Source organism: Saccostrea echinata, unplaced genomic scaffold, assembly GCF_033153115.1.
Source record: "Saccostrea echinata isolate AGI-Se365-2 ecotype Australia unplaced genomic scaffold, CSIRO_AGI_Sech_v1 ptg000035l, whole genome shotgun sequence".
Lineage (NCBI taxonomy): Eukaryota > Metazoa > Mollusca > Bivalvia > Ostreida > Ostreidae > Saccostrea > Saccostrea echinata.
Genome location: NW_026889784.1, coordinates 1,608,155 through 1,622,785, shown reverse-complemented (window position 1 = coordinate 1,622,785; position 14,631 = coordinate 1,608,155). Strand labels below are relative to the sequence as shown.

At 36.6% G+C, this 14,631-nt stretch overlaps 1 protein-coding gene and 1 long non-coding RNA gene across 3 annotated transcripts in view; both read left to right on the top strand.

Moving 5' to 3' along the window:
* The window catches only part of LOC133199734 (uncharacterized), a 66,051-nt gene extending 56,122 nt beyond the window's left edge, over window positions 1–9,929 (top strand). The window contains exons 2-5 of one of the 2 annotated variants that reach the window (XR_009722822.1): window positions 5,379–5,441; window positions 7,954–8,016; window positions 8,912–8,985; window positions 9,390–9,929. This is a non-coding gene — a long non-coding RNA (uncharacterized LOC133199734). The remainder of the gene's footprint in view (window positions 1–5,378; window positions 5,442–7,953; window positions 8,017–8,911; window positions 8,986–9,389) is intronic. The other variant, XR_009722821.1, reaches the window with a different exon arrangement.
* Window positions 1–14,631, top strand: part of LOC133199747 (low-density lipoprotein receptor-related protein 6-like) — a 314,855-nt gene that overhangs the window by 135,842 nt on the left and 164,382 nt on the right. The window lies entirely within an intron of this gene.

Here is a 14,631-nt window from a genome sequence, read left to right as displayed (position 1 = left end):
CACGGTAAGTACTTTACATCAAACTGTTGTCGATATTTACCGGATTATCATATATCTCCCTGTAAAGTTCTACTCGATAGTACCACACTGTGATAAAAATTGAATGAATCACATATTACACTGGTCGGTGATGTTTTTAGGTGCCATGGAAATTGTTCATAACGAACCAACTCGTGGTAACAAATATATATTACAAACGATGGATTTACGTATAGAAACGTCAATGTTTTAAATAATGGCGATGTGTCTTACCGATAAAGATAAAATATGCAAGGCCACAATCACAGATTGCCGAGATAGAAACAAAAAGAATACTGACAACAATCTCAGTAAAGACAAAAAAAAAAAAAAAAAAAGAAAAGAAAAGATTGAAGCCGGTTGATAGCAGGGAGAAAGAGTATTTACCTGACTAACGGAAAGGATAAGTGCTAAATTAAATCCCAGAAAAGCAAAAAATATAATCGCGGAAAAGCAATCATTGCATAATGTAATTTGTCGCGGAAAAGCAGGATTCTTTTCGCGGAAAAGCTGGTTATAAATATTCAAATTAACAGAATTTATATCTACCATAGCTAACCGTATGCTAAGCTGATTCACACACAAATAAATAATAATGTAAAATAAATTTCCACAATATGACAAGCAGATTTTCGGACTGAATAACTGTAAATCATTTCTATTAGACTCTGTATTATTTGTTACTAAACTTATCTTATTTATGGCTATATCGGCAAAATAAAACAAAACTTTGTAAATTATGAAAGTCTTAATCCCACCTGAGGCACAGTCAGCGGTGGGGGGGGGGGGGGGGGGGGTGCACTAACCACTAAAATAAAAAAAAAAAAAAGATCCGATTCAAAAAAAAAAAAATTAAAATATATATTGACTTCTTGAATATAGTCAAGTATTATATGTACAGTGGACCTTCAGATATCCGGACGCCAGATATCCGGACGCTTCAGTTTCCGGACGATTTTTAATGGGAACGAAATTTTTAACGTTATTTTGTCTCGTTTAACCGGAATTCCGCGTTCCGTATCCGGACGGTCCTTTTTCACCACAAAATGAATTCTTACGTTATATTTTGATTCATTTATCCGGACGATAATTTTTTAACTGGTCTGTCAAGTCTGCTCAAATTTCTTGATCTGGGTGTTAATTGTTGTAAAAACACTGGTCTGGCTGTTTGTTTTTAAAGATGATCACCTGCCAACTGTTATCAATGGCTTGCGGCAAGGTTAATTGTAGGTCGATAGGTACGCACAGAATCTCGCTTCTCTAACATGGCTTTGATACATATTAATTAAGGAAAATAATTTTATAAGTGTAGAATAATTTTTTCGTAGTCGGCAAATATATTTCTTTTACTGTTAGAATACAGTCGTAACATGGTTTTATGTATTTATATACATGACATCGGAGTTTTTTTTATGCACAGTATTTTGTGCGCGAAACGCATTCTATGATTTGATGACATTTAAAAATCACTTTCAAAATTACACAATCGTTAATACGATCTAGCTTTGGATGATTACGATTAGCGTTCGTATACATATGCAGATTATGTCACATTTAGCATTGATGGGCGTTCATATTAAATAAGGCTCTACCGACATTACCGTACCGACATGGTAGTACTAGGAGAAGTTGATTCATTAGACACTGGGAAGTAGAAATAATTAATCTGACCATATAAACATGTTTTTTTCCCAATGACACATGTACTTTTTATTTATTTAAACAAGTATTGAGTAGTACTAACTTATGTAAAAGTATTTAAACAATAAAACATATTGATGAAACGCAACATTCTTCAATATTGAAATGGTATGAAAGGCCATATAACTAAAATCAAGGCAATTCAGGTATCCAGACGCTTCACATATCCGGACAAATTGACTGGGAACCAAAGCGTCCGGATAAATGAGGCTCCACTGTAATTGATAAACACTTATGAAATTAAATTCAAGGCATTTACATGTCTTGTGTATCGAAGCAAAACCGGGCGATTTCATATAAATTTTTGCATATATTTATACCCAGAAGGGTTCAAGGTAAATATTTGACACCAGGTGAGAGAGCAGTTCAGGTATGTTGACGTTGAATACACACGGGCTAAGATGTCATGTAGGGGTAGGGGGTTGGGTCTTGACCTGACAAGAAGACAGTGTACTGATTAGGCAGGTACATATACATGTAGGTGTCAGTTCTTTAAGTACTGGAGCGCTTCCGTCTGTCAGTGTACAGTATATACTCAGTTCATTTCCACGCCGAAATAGGTAAGATGTATACTGATTTTTTTTTCGATTTTCTAAAGGCAGTAGTAAGTAAAAATGGTTAAACATCTACATTATAATATATAATTATGGTGAATGAATAGAACATGCTCATGCATTATAAATTGTAGTTTATTTTTTAGTTAGACACATAAGAGAAATAAATAAATAAAAAAAAATAAATATGAACTACATGTACATACTTGCACGTACAGACAAAATTTGTGTGTAAATGTTATCAAGATCATGCATTACACTGTATATGCCTTTATGAATCATTTGGAAACAATCCTTTAGATAATTGATTGTGCATACATTTAAAATAGAGGCATAAAACTTTACTAGTAACTACATGTACATGTGTGTTACCAAATGATGCTTTTCAAATATTAATAAAAAAGTGCTTCTCCTAGTGTTTCTGAAAAAATGAATAACTTGTTATTGATTAATTCCATTATTGATGAAAAAGATAGGCCTTATATAGATGCTGATATGTTTTCAATTTATTTCTTTTAGCTCACATACCTACTGTTTTATATTTCTATAATTATCAAAAGAAAGTTAATAATGGTCTACCTTTTGGTGACTCTGACTATTTAAAGAAATTCTAATATTTCTATTTTTGATAAATAGTATTTCTTACAAGTCGACAATCTGAATTAAAAAAAGAAAAAAACGATTGACTTGTAGACAGATTATTTTATGTGCTAAATAGATTTAACTTTCGATTTACGCTCTCTGCTTGGTTACGGTCGGTACTTGACGATTTTTGTTATTTATTTATGTATATATTTATTTATTTAGAATTTATTTATTTATTTCTTTAAATTTATATACCAGAGAATCAGATAAGTTATTAATTTCTCTCTCTCTCTCTCTCTCTTCAACAATTAAATGGATCGTAAATAAAATAACAAAACGAAAAATGAACTCGGGATATCTCGGGTGTTTCTTCTCAAGGTAAAGATAAAAAGCGAGGGTTTCCGAATGCACACGATAAACGCAAAACACGATACACAATAGAACCTGATAAACGATCTTCACGATAAACGCAAAACCTGATAAACGGAAAACACGATAGAAAACGCAAAACCTGATAAACGGAAAACACGATACGATAGGATACGATAGGATACACGCACGATACGACAGGATACACGCACGATACGATAGGATAAACGCACGATAGGACACGATAGAATTGTAAAGAATAACGATGCGGGTACTGTAATTCATGATGTAATTTTAAAGGAATATGACCGTTCACGGTAGCTCATTCGGTAGAATGCTCGCTTCGTGATCAGGAAGTCATGAGTTTGAATCTCGGCTGCGACTGACCTAAGTTGATTTAAAAAAATGGGTAACAACTGTTCCTTCGCCATGTGCTCGGCACTTTGAAGTGAAGGTTGTGGGTCGTTCGGATGAGACCTTAAAAACTGATGCCCCTTGTCACGGCAGATATTGGCACGATAAAGATCCCTAATTGCGCAATGGCCCTGAGTGCCGAGTAAAGGTCAAAATTTGAAGCCCTTCACCAGTATATGGTGTTGTCTCCATATGAGTGAAAAATTCTCGAATGGGAAGTAAAACAACATACAATCACTTGTTACAATAAGTAAAGGTAATTTTACCAGATTTATTAAATTCTTGGGCAAAATAGCTTCAATTATCAGTTAATTTTGTTTAATACTTCTGTGGACCCTTTACAGTATTGTATTATACTCAGGTGACCATTAAGGCCCTTGGGCCTCTTGTGTTAAACAAGCAGTTATTGAACTTCAGTAATTTTTTTTTTTTTTTTTTTTTTTTTTTGCAAAATGTAAGAGAGTGAGAGTACCACATTTGTATGGACATTTCCCGCTAAATTTTCCAAAATGAGGAATTATTATTTTGCAGGTAAATTGTACACATTTATAAAGGATCTACTAAGTACTTAGATTTTGAATTTTGATGTTTAATGATGGAAATAGCAGTAGTTGAACATTTTCATTTTTATACAAAATATTGGATAAAAGGGACATGCAATATAATTTTTCCAGAGTACTCCTACATGTGTTGATCAATTACGTGTATCTGTCCCTCAGAAATGTGCATGGTACCTGGATTTTGATTTTTGATCATTAATGAAAGGGATATTAGCTGATGAACTTGGTCAATTTGATGCAAAATTTCAATTACAAAATCCGAAGGTATTTTTTCACTTTGCAGGAGAGATTAAACTTTCATTAGAGATATACATGGTTCTTTGATTTAATTTAAAGATAATTTATGGGGAAAGTAGCGGTTGTTGAGCTTCATCATTTTTGGTGCACAATATTGCTTATTTTGGTACATCGTTTGCCAGGATAAACCCTCCAATAGTTTTCAAAGTAAGGAGTAGGAGTTTGTTCTGCAGGTGAATTGAACATATTAATATAAGATATGTTTAATACATTGAGTATGATTTTTGGTCATTCAAAGGGAAAATATTAGATGTTGAGCCTAGTCAATCTTATGCAAAATATTACTTAGAGGGTACTGCTTCCTACAGTTTTTGAGATAGGAATCTTTCATTATGCAAGTTAGTTGCTTACATATGTAAGAGAGCCACCAAGTGTTTGGACTTTGTTTTGTATAATTTATGACGAAATATCTGTTGTTGGTATTCTTGATTTTTATGGCAACCCTTGCATATAGGGTTCATTTTATTTGTCCAGATAGTTCCTACAGTTCTTAAAAGAAGAATCCCCCCCCCCCCAATATTTTTACATCATCGATATTCATGGCACCTTGATTTGGATTTTGGTCATTGACGAAAAAGATACAAGCTGTTGAACATGTTCAATTTGGTGCAATATATTACTTTAAGGGTCTACCTTTCTGCAGATAATTCCTCTTCAGTTTTCTGCTGAAAGAAATCCCATGAAAGGGAATATGTTTCTAATTGTTCAAGTCAAATGAACATACAGTAGAGATGAAAATGGCTCATGTATTTTGATTTTTGATCATTGACATGAAAGTACCAGTTGCTAAATGAAGCCATTTAATATGTTCTATTGCTTCCAAGAGTTTTCCAGTTAACTCCTTCAACAGTTTTAAAGACATTTTTTTTTTATTTTGCAGATCAGAAACGTACATCAGAGATGAACCTGATGCTTAGATTTTGATTTTTCATCATCAATAAAGGTACCAGTTGTTAAAATTAGTCATTTGTATGTAAAATATTTCATACTGGGTTCAACTTGTATTAACTTCTTCAACAGTTTTCAAGAAAAGAAGTTTTTGCTTTGCAGATCAATTGTACATGTTTACATCCAGTATGAGCTAAGTAGTTTGATTTAACCTTCTGATCATTAATGGTTAAAAATGCAGTTATGGAACTTCAGTCATTTTTCTGCAAATTATAAGAGAGTATAACATTTGTATGGGTATTCCCTGCTAAATTGTTCAAAATAAGAAATCAATATATTGTAATTGTAGGTATATTGTACATATCTGAAGGATCTATTGAGTACTTTGATTTTGAACTTGATGGTGTAAAATAGCTGTGGTTGCACATGTTCATTTTTTATGCACAATATTGTATAAAGAGGAAATCATTTTCCCAGAGTATTCCTACAATTGTGGACACAATATTGTATAAAGAGGAAATCATTTTCCCAGAGTATTCCTACAATTATGGATCAATTATCTATTTCTCAAAAATGTGCATGGTGCATGGAGTTTGATTTTTGATCCTTTATGAGAGGGATATTAAAACTGAACTTGGTCAGTTTGATGCAGAATATTGATTACAAAATCCGAAGGTATTTTTCACTTTGCAGGAGAGGTTAAACTTTCATTATAGATGTACATGATTCTTTGATTTAAGATCATTTATGGGGAAAGTAGCGGTTGTTGAATTTCATCATTTTTGGTGCAAATATTGCTTATATTTTTACATCATTTTCCTGAATAATCCCTCCAATAGTTTTCAAAGTAAGTAGTAGGAGTTTGTTCTGCAGGTGAATTGAACATATTAATATACATGTAAGACATATGTTTAGTACATTGAGTATGATTTTTGGTCATTGACAGGGAAAATACTAGATGTTGAGCCTAGTCAATCTTATGCAAAATATTATAGGGTACTGCTTCCTACAGTTTTTAGCTCACCAGAGCTGAAAGCTCAAGTGAGCTTTTCTGATCACCCGTTGTCCGTCGTCCGTTCGTCTGTCCATCCGTCTGTAAACTTTTCACATTTTCGACTTCTTCTCAAGAACCACTGGGCCAATTTTAACCAAACTTGGTACAAATCATCCTTGGGTGAAGGAGAGTTTAAATTGTTAAAATGAAGGGCCAAGTCCCCTTCAAAGGGGAGATAATCAAGAATATACAAAAATTGGGTGGGGTCATTAAAAAGTCTTCTTCTCAAGAACCACTGGGCCAGAAAAGCTGAAACTTATGTGGAAGCATCCTGGGGTAGTGTAGATTCTAAATTGTTCAAATCATGACCGCTGGAGGTTGGGCGGGGCCACAATAGGGAATCCAAGTTTTACATTGAAATATATTGGAAAAATCTTTAAAAATCTTCTTCTCAAGAACCACTGGGTCAGAAAAGCTGAAACTTATGTGGAAACATCCTGGTGTAGTGTAGATTCTAAATTGTTCAAATCATGACCCCCGGAGGTTGGGCGGTGCACCCCCACAGTAGGGAATCCAAGTTTTACATTGAAATATATAGGAAAAATCTTTAAAAATCTTCTTCTCAAGAACCACTGGGCCAGAAAAGCTGAAACTTATGTGGAAGCATCCTGGTGTAGTGTAGATTCTAAATTGTTCAAATCATGACACCCGGGGGTAGGGCGGGGCCACAACAGGGAATCCAAGTTTTACATTGAAATATATAGGAAAAATCTTTAAAAATCTTCTTCGCAAGAACCACTGGGCCAGAAAAGCTGAAACTTATGTGGAAGCATCCTGGGGTAGTGTAGATTCCAATTGTTCAAATCATGACCCTTGGGGGTAGGGCGGGGCCACAATAAGTACTACCGGGGGGGGGGGGGGGGGGGAGGAGAAATCAGGTGGAAAACAGCAAGGCCAAAGTTACTCAGGTGAGTTCTGTGGCCCATGGGCCTCTTGTTTAGATAGGAATCTTTCATTATGCAAGTTAGTTGTACATATGTAAGAGAGTCACTAAGTGTTTGGACTTTGTTTTGTATCATTTATGACAAAATATCTGTTGTTGGTATTCTTGATTTTTATGGCAACCCTTGCATATAGGGTTCATTTTATTTCTCCATATAGTTCCTACAGTTCTTAAAAGAGAATTTTTCCTCTAATATTTTTACATCATCGAAAGCCTGGCACCTTGATTTGGTTGGTTGTCAGTAATCATTGATGGAAAAGATACAAGCTGTTGAACATGTTCAGTTTGGTGCACTATATTATTTAGGGGTACATCATTTCTGCAGATACATGTAACTCCTCCTTCAGTTTTCTGCTGAAAGAAATCCCATGAAAAGGAATATGTTTCTAATTGTTCAAGTCAAATGAACATACAGTAGAGATGAAAATGGCTCATGTATTTTGATTTTTGATCATTGACATGAAAGTACCAGTTGCTAAATGAAGTCATTTAATATGTTCTATTGCTTCCAAGAGTTTTCCAGTTAACTCCTGCAAGAGTTTTAAAGACATTTTTTTTTTCATTTTGCAGATCAGAAACGTACATGAGAGATGAACCTGATGCTTAGATTTTGATTTTTCATCATCAATAAAGGTACCAGTTGTTAAAATTAGTCATTTGTATGTAAAATATTTCATACTGGGTTCAACTTGTATTAACTTCTTCAACAGTTTTCAAGAAAAGAAGTTTTTGCTTTGCAGATCAATTGTACATGTTTACATCCAGTATGAGCTAAGTAGTTTGATTTAACCTTCTGATCATTAATGGTTAAAAATGCAGTTATGGAACTTCAGTCATTTTTCTGCAAATTATAAGAGAGTATAACATTTGTATGGGTATTCCCTGCTAAATTGTTCAAAATAAGAAATCAATATATTGTAATTGTAGGTATATTGTACATATCTGAAGGATCTATTGAGTACTTTGATTTTGAACTTGATGGTGGAAAATAGCTGTGGTTGCACATGTTCATTTTTATGCACAATATTGTATAAAGAGGAAATCATTTTCCCAAAGTATTCCGACAATTGTGGATCAATTATCTATCCTCAGAAATGTGCATGGTACCTGGATTTTGATTTTGATCATTTATGAGAGGGATATTAAATGCTGAACTTGGTCAATTTAATGCACAATATCGATTACAAAATCCGAAGGTATTTTTCACTTTGCAGGAGAGATTAAACTTTCATTAGAGATGTACATGGTTGTCTGATTTTGATTTAAGATCATTTATGGGGAAAGTAGCGGGTGTTGAATTTCATCATTTTTTGGTGCAAAATATTGTTTATTTATATACATCATTTTCCTGGATAATCCATCCAATAGTTTTCAAAGTAAGTAGTAGGAGTTTGTTCTGCAGGTGAATTGAACATATTAATATACATGTAAGACATATGTTTAGTACATTGAGTATGATTTTTGGTCATTGACAGGGAAAATACTAGATGTTGAGCCTAGTCAATCTTATGCAAAATATTACTTACAGGGTACTGCTTCCTACAGTTGTTGAGAAAGGGAATTTTCATTGTGCAAGTCAGTTGTACATATGTAAGAGAGTCAGTAAGTGTTTGGACTTTGTTTTGTATCATTTATAACAAAATATCTGTTGTTGGGACCTCGGTTTATACGGTCTCGTCCGAAGGACCCTTCTCCACGTCCCACAGTGGGATTCGAACCCATTACAAAAGGATCAGCTCCTTACTTCGCGACTCTAAAGCAGACGCTCTAACCACTGCGTCATGCGGGCGATCATTTGAAAAGGAAGATATGTTTCTAAATATTCAAGTGAAGTGAACATACAGTAGAGATGAACGTGGTTCCTGGATTTTGATTTTTTTTTATCATTGATATGAAAATACTAGTTGCTGAATTTAGTCATTTAATGTGTTATATTGGTAACAAGGATTTTTCAAATAACTCTTTCAACAGTTCTAAAGATGTAATTTTTTTTTTTCATTTTGCAGATCAAAGAAATGTACATCAGAGATGAACATGACGCTTAGATTTTTTGTGCATTTAGGCAACACCCATCAGCCACACAATTCTCAATTTATAGGACCCGAAACAGTGCTGCGACTTTTTTTTTATTTCTATTTCATTCTGACATTGTTTTGAATGAGTAATTAATTATTGACTGTATTATTATGACAGCAAAGTGTTTCGGCGGTTTGATATCGTATTGGTGTATTAAAAATCAAAATCACGGCCCCGCCTTCCTCAAGGATCCAACCGTAATTTCTATTGTGGCAAATAGCTTTTGTAAGCAAATCACTAATACTTTTATGTTTAGCATATGCAATCATTGGTTTTGTTTGAAAGATTTCTTTGCATGTTTCATCTTTTAAAACTAATGACCAGTATTTTTAATAATTTGGATTTCAGCCCTTTGATTCTTGGGTCACACTTTGTAATTAGAACAATAGGTATTTCCTTTGTTTTCTTGGTTTTATGTAACGTTATGACTGTTTTCAGCTAAGGATTCATTAATAATTGTGTCAATCTCAGTTCTCTTGTACCGGGTATTCTCTGTTTAAAAGGTGTGATCTGAACTCCAGAAGTTCGTTGTGCAATATTTCCTTGTCACGTGTATTGTGTACATATACATTCCCCCTTAATAAAGCCTTTCAAAACTGATTTAGGGTGAGCGCTGTGGCGGTGCAAATATTGGAATGTGTTTGTTGGTTTAATATATGACTTAACATCAAGAATATGAAATTCCTTGAAACGGTTTCCTTTGTATACATATGTGTCCAAAAATGGTAGTGATGCTTCAGATATTTCATAGGTAAATTTCAATAAAGGAAGACATTCATTTGTTATTTCAAAAAAGCGAATAATTTCGTTTTCCGAGCCATCGTAAATCATAAATCCGTCATCACGGAATCGCCCATGGAAGCAAATTTTGTGTTTGTATTCATAGTTGTTTACTACCATTTCAGTTATTTGATATACTCTTAGGTCCGATATTTCTGGACTACTTGGGCTTCCCATTGGATACCCGATTGTTTGTTTGTAATATTTGCCATTAAATTCAAATAACGTGTTTTCGAGAATGCACTCTAGTGAAAACATCGAAGCCCCCTGTCCCAGGGTCTGAAATTTTGAGGGTAGGGTACTACGGGTCAGTTTCCACTTCTGTGAAAAAATGGTGATGGTACTGTCTCTAATTTCCTTGATATAGCCCTCCAGTTTTTAGGCCTACTATATAATACTATATAAATAAAAATCGGGCTCGGGGACATCGAAGTCCCCTGTCCCGGTGTCTGAAATTTTGGGGGTAGGGTACTACGGGTCAGTTACCACTTCTGTGATAAAATGGTGATGGTACCGTTTCAAGTTACCGAGATATAGCCCTCCAGTTTTTAGGCCTACTATATAATACTATATCAATAAACATCGGGCTCGGGGACTTCGAAGTATGATGTGCCGGGGTCTGAAATTTTGAGGGTAGGATACTACCGGTCAGTTACCACTTCTGTGATAAAATGGTGATGGTACCATCTCTAGTTTCCGAGATATAGCCTTCCAGATTTTAGGCCTACTATATAATACTATATGAATAAACATCGGGCGCGGGGATATCGAAGATCCCCTGTCCCAGGGTCTGAAATTTTGAGGGTAGGGTACTACGCGTCAGTTACCATTTCTGTGAGAAAATTATGATGGTGTCTTCTCTAGTTTCCGAGATATAGCCCTCCAAGTTTCAGACCTACTATATAATACTATATTAATAAACGTTGGACCTGGGGACATCGAAGTCCCCTCTCCCGGGCTTAGGAAATTTTGAGGGTAGGGTACTACGGGTCATTTACCACTTCTGGGAAAAAAAATGGTTATAGTACCATCTCTAGTTTCCGAGATATAGCCCTCCAGGTTTCAGGCCTACTATATAATAGTATATGAATAAACATCGGGCTCAGAGACATCGAAGTTCCCTGTCCCGGGGTCTGAAATTTTGAGGGTAGGGTACTACGGGTCATTTACCACTTTTGGGAAAAAATAGTGCTGGTACCATCTCTAGTTTCCGAGATATAGCCCTCCAGGTTTCAGACCTACTATATAAAACGATATGAATAAACATCGGGCTCAGAGACATAGAAGTCCCCTGTCCCGGGGTCTGAATTTTTGAGGGTAGGGAACTATGGGTCATTTACCACTTCTGTGAAAAAATGGGGATGGTACCGTCTCTAGTTTACGTGATATAGCCCTCCGGGTTTCAGACCTTCTACATAATACTATATGAATAAACATCGGGCAAAGGGACATCGAAGTCCCTTGTCCCAGGGTCTCAGGTTTTCAGGGTAGGGATATACTGGTCATTTACCACTTCTGTTAAAAAATGGTGATGGTACCATCTCTAGTTTCCGAGATATAGCCCTCCAGGTTTCAGGCCTACTATATAATACTCTATGAATAAACATCGGGCTCATAGATATCGAAGTTCCCTGTCCCGGGCTCAGGAGATTTTGAGGGTATGGTTATACGGGTCATTTACCGCTTCTGTGTAAAGATTGTGATGGTACCTTCTCTTGTTTCCGAAAATATAGCCCTCCAGGTTTCAGGCCTACTATATAATACTATATGAATAAACATCGGGCTTAGAGACATCAAAGTCCCCTGTCCTGGGGTCTGAAATTTTGAGGGTAGGGTACTACGGGTCATTTACCACTTCTGTGAAGAAATGGTGATGGTACCATCTCTAGTTTCCGAGATATAGCCCTTCAGGTTTCAGGCCTACTATATAATACTCTATGAATAAACATCGGGCTCATAGACATTGAAGTTCCCTGTCCCGGGGTCTGATATTATCAGGGTAGAGTACTACGGGTCATTTACCACTTCTGTGAAAAAATGGTGATGGTACCATCTCTAGTTTCCGAGGTTTAGCCCTCCAGGTTTCAGGCCTACTATATAATACTATATGAATAAACATCGGGCTCAGGGACAACCTAGTCCCCTGTCCCGGGGTCTGAAATTTTGAGGGTAGGGTACTACGGGTCATTTACCCCTTCTGTGAAGAAATGGTGATGGTACCATCTGTAGTTTCCGAGATATAGCCCTCCAAGTTTCAGACCTACTATATAATACTCTATGAATAAACATCGGGCTCAGAGACATCGAAGTCCCTGCCCTGGCTCAGGAAATTTAGAGGGTAGGGTACTACGGGTCATTTACCACTTCTGTGAAAAAATGGTGATGGTACCATCTCTAGTTTCCGAGATATAGCCCTCAAGGTTTCAGGCCTACTATATAATACTCTATGAATAAACATCGGGCTCAGAGACATCGAATTCCTTTGTCGTGGAGTTTGAAATTTTAAGGTTAGGGTACTACGGGTCATTTACCACTTCTGTGAAAAAATGGTGCTGGTACCATCTTTAGTTTCCCAGATATATTCCTCCAGGGTTCAGGCCTACTATATAATACTATATGAATAAACATCGGGCTCAGGGACATCGAAGTCCCTTGTGCCGGGATTTGAAGTTTTGAGGATAGAGTACAAGGGGTAATTTACCACTTCTGTGAGAAAATGGTGATTGTACCATCTCTAGTTTCCGTGATATAGCCCTCCAGGTTTCAGGCCTACCATATAATACTCTATGAATAAACATCGGGCTTAGAGACATCGAAGTCCCTTGTCCCAGGGTCTGAAATTTTGAGGGTAGGGTACTACGGTTCATTTACCACTTTTGGGAAAAAATGGTTATGATACCATCTCTAGTTTCCGAGATATAGCCCTCAAAGTCTCAGACCTACTATATAATACTATATGAATAAACATCGGGCTCAGAGACATCGAAGTTCCCTGTCCCTGGGTCGGACATTTTGAGGGTAGGGTACTACGGGTCATTTTCCACTTCTGTGATAAAATGGTGGTGGTACCATCTCTCGTTTCCGAGAAATAGCCCTCCAGGTTTCAGGCCTACTATATAATACTCTATGAATAAAAATCGGGCTCAGAGACATCGTAGTCCCCTGTCCCGGGCTTAGGAAATTTTGAGGGTAAGGTACTACGGGTCATTTACCACTTCTGGGAAAAAAATAGTGATACTATCATCTCTAGTATCCGAGATATAGCCCTCCAAGTTTCAGACCTAATACTATATGAATAAACATCGGTCTCAGGGACATCGAAGTCCCCTGTCCCGGGGTCTCAAATTTTCAGGGTAGGAATATACGGGTCATTTACCACTTCTGTGAAAAAATGGTGATAGTACCATCTCTAGTTTCCGAGATATAGCCCTCCAGGTTTCATGCCTACTATATAATACTATATGAATAAACATCGGGCTCATAGACATTGAAGTTCCCTGTCCCGGGGTCTGACATTTTGAGGGTAGGGTTATACGGGTCATTTACCACTTCTGGGAAAAAATGGTGATGGTACCATCTCTAGTTTCCGAGATATAGCCCTCCAGGTTTCAGACCTACTATATAATACTATATGAATAAACATCGGGCTCAGAGACATCGAAGTCCCCTGTCCCGGGGTCTGAGATTTTGAGGGTAGGGTACTACGAATTATTTACCACTTCTGTAAGAAAATGGTGATGGTACCATCTCTAGATTTTGTTATATAGCCCTCCAGGTTTCAGGCCCACTATATAATACTATATGAATAAACATCGGGCTCAGAGACATCGAAGACCCCTGTGCCGGGGTCTGAAATTTAGAGGGTAGGGTACCACGGGTCATTTACCACTTCTGTGAGAAAATGGTGATGGTACCATCTGTAGTTTCCGAGATATAGCCCTCCAGGTTTCAGACCTACTATATAATACTATATGAATAAACATCGGGCTCAGAGACATCGAAGTCCCTGCCCGGGCTCAGGAAATTTTGAGGGTAGGGTACTACGGATCATTTACCACTTCTGTTAAAAAATGGTGATGGTACCATCTCTAGTTTCCGAGATATAGCCCTCCAGGTTTCAGGCCTACTATATAATACTCTATGAATAAACATCGGGCTCATAGATATCGAAGTTCCCTGTCCCGGGCTCAGGAGATTTTGAGGGTATGGTTATACGGGTCATTTACCGCTTCTGTGTAAAAATTGTGATGGTACCTTCTCTAGTTTCCGAAAATATAGCCCTCCAGGTTTCAGGCCTACTATATAATACTATATGAATAAACATCGGGCTTAGAGACATCAAAGTCCCCTGTCCTGGGGTCTGAAATTTTGAAGGTAGGGTACTACGGGTCA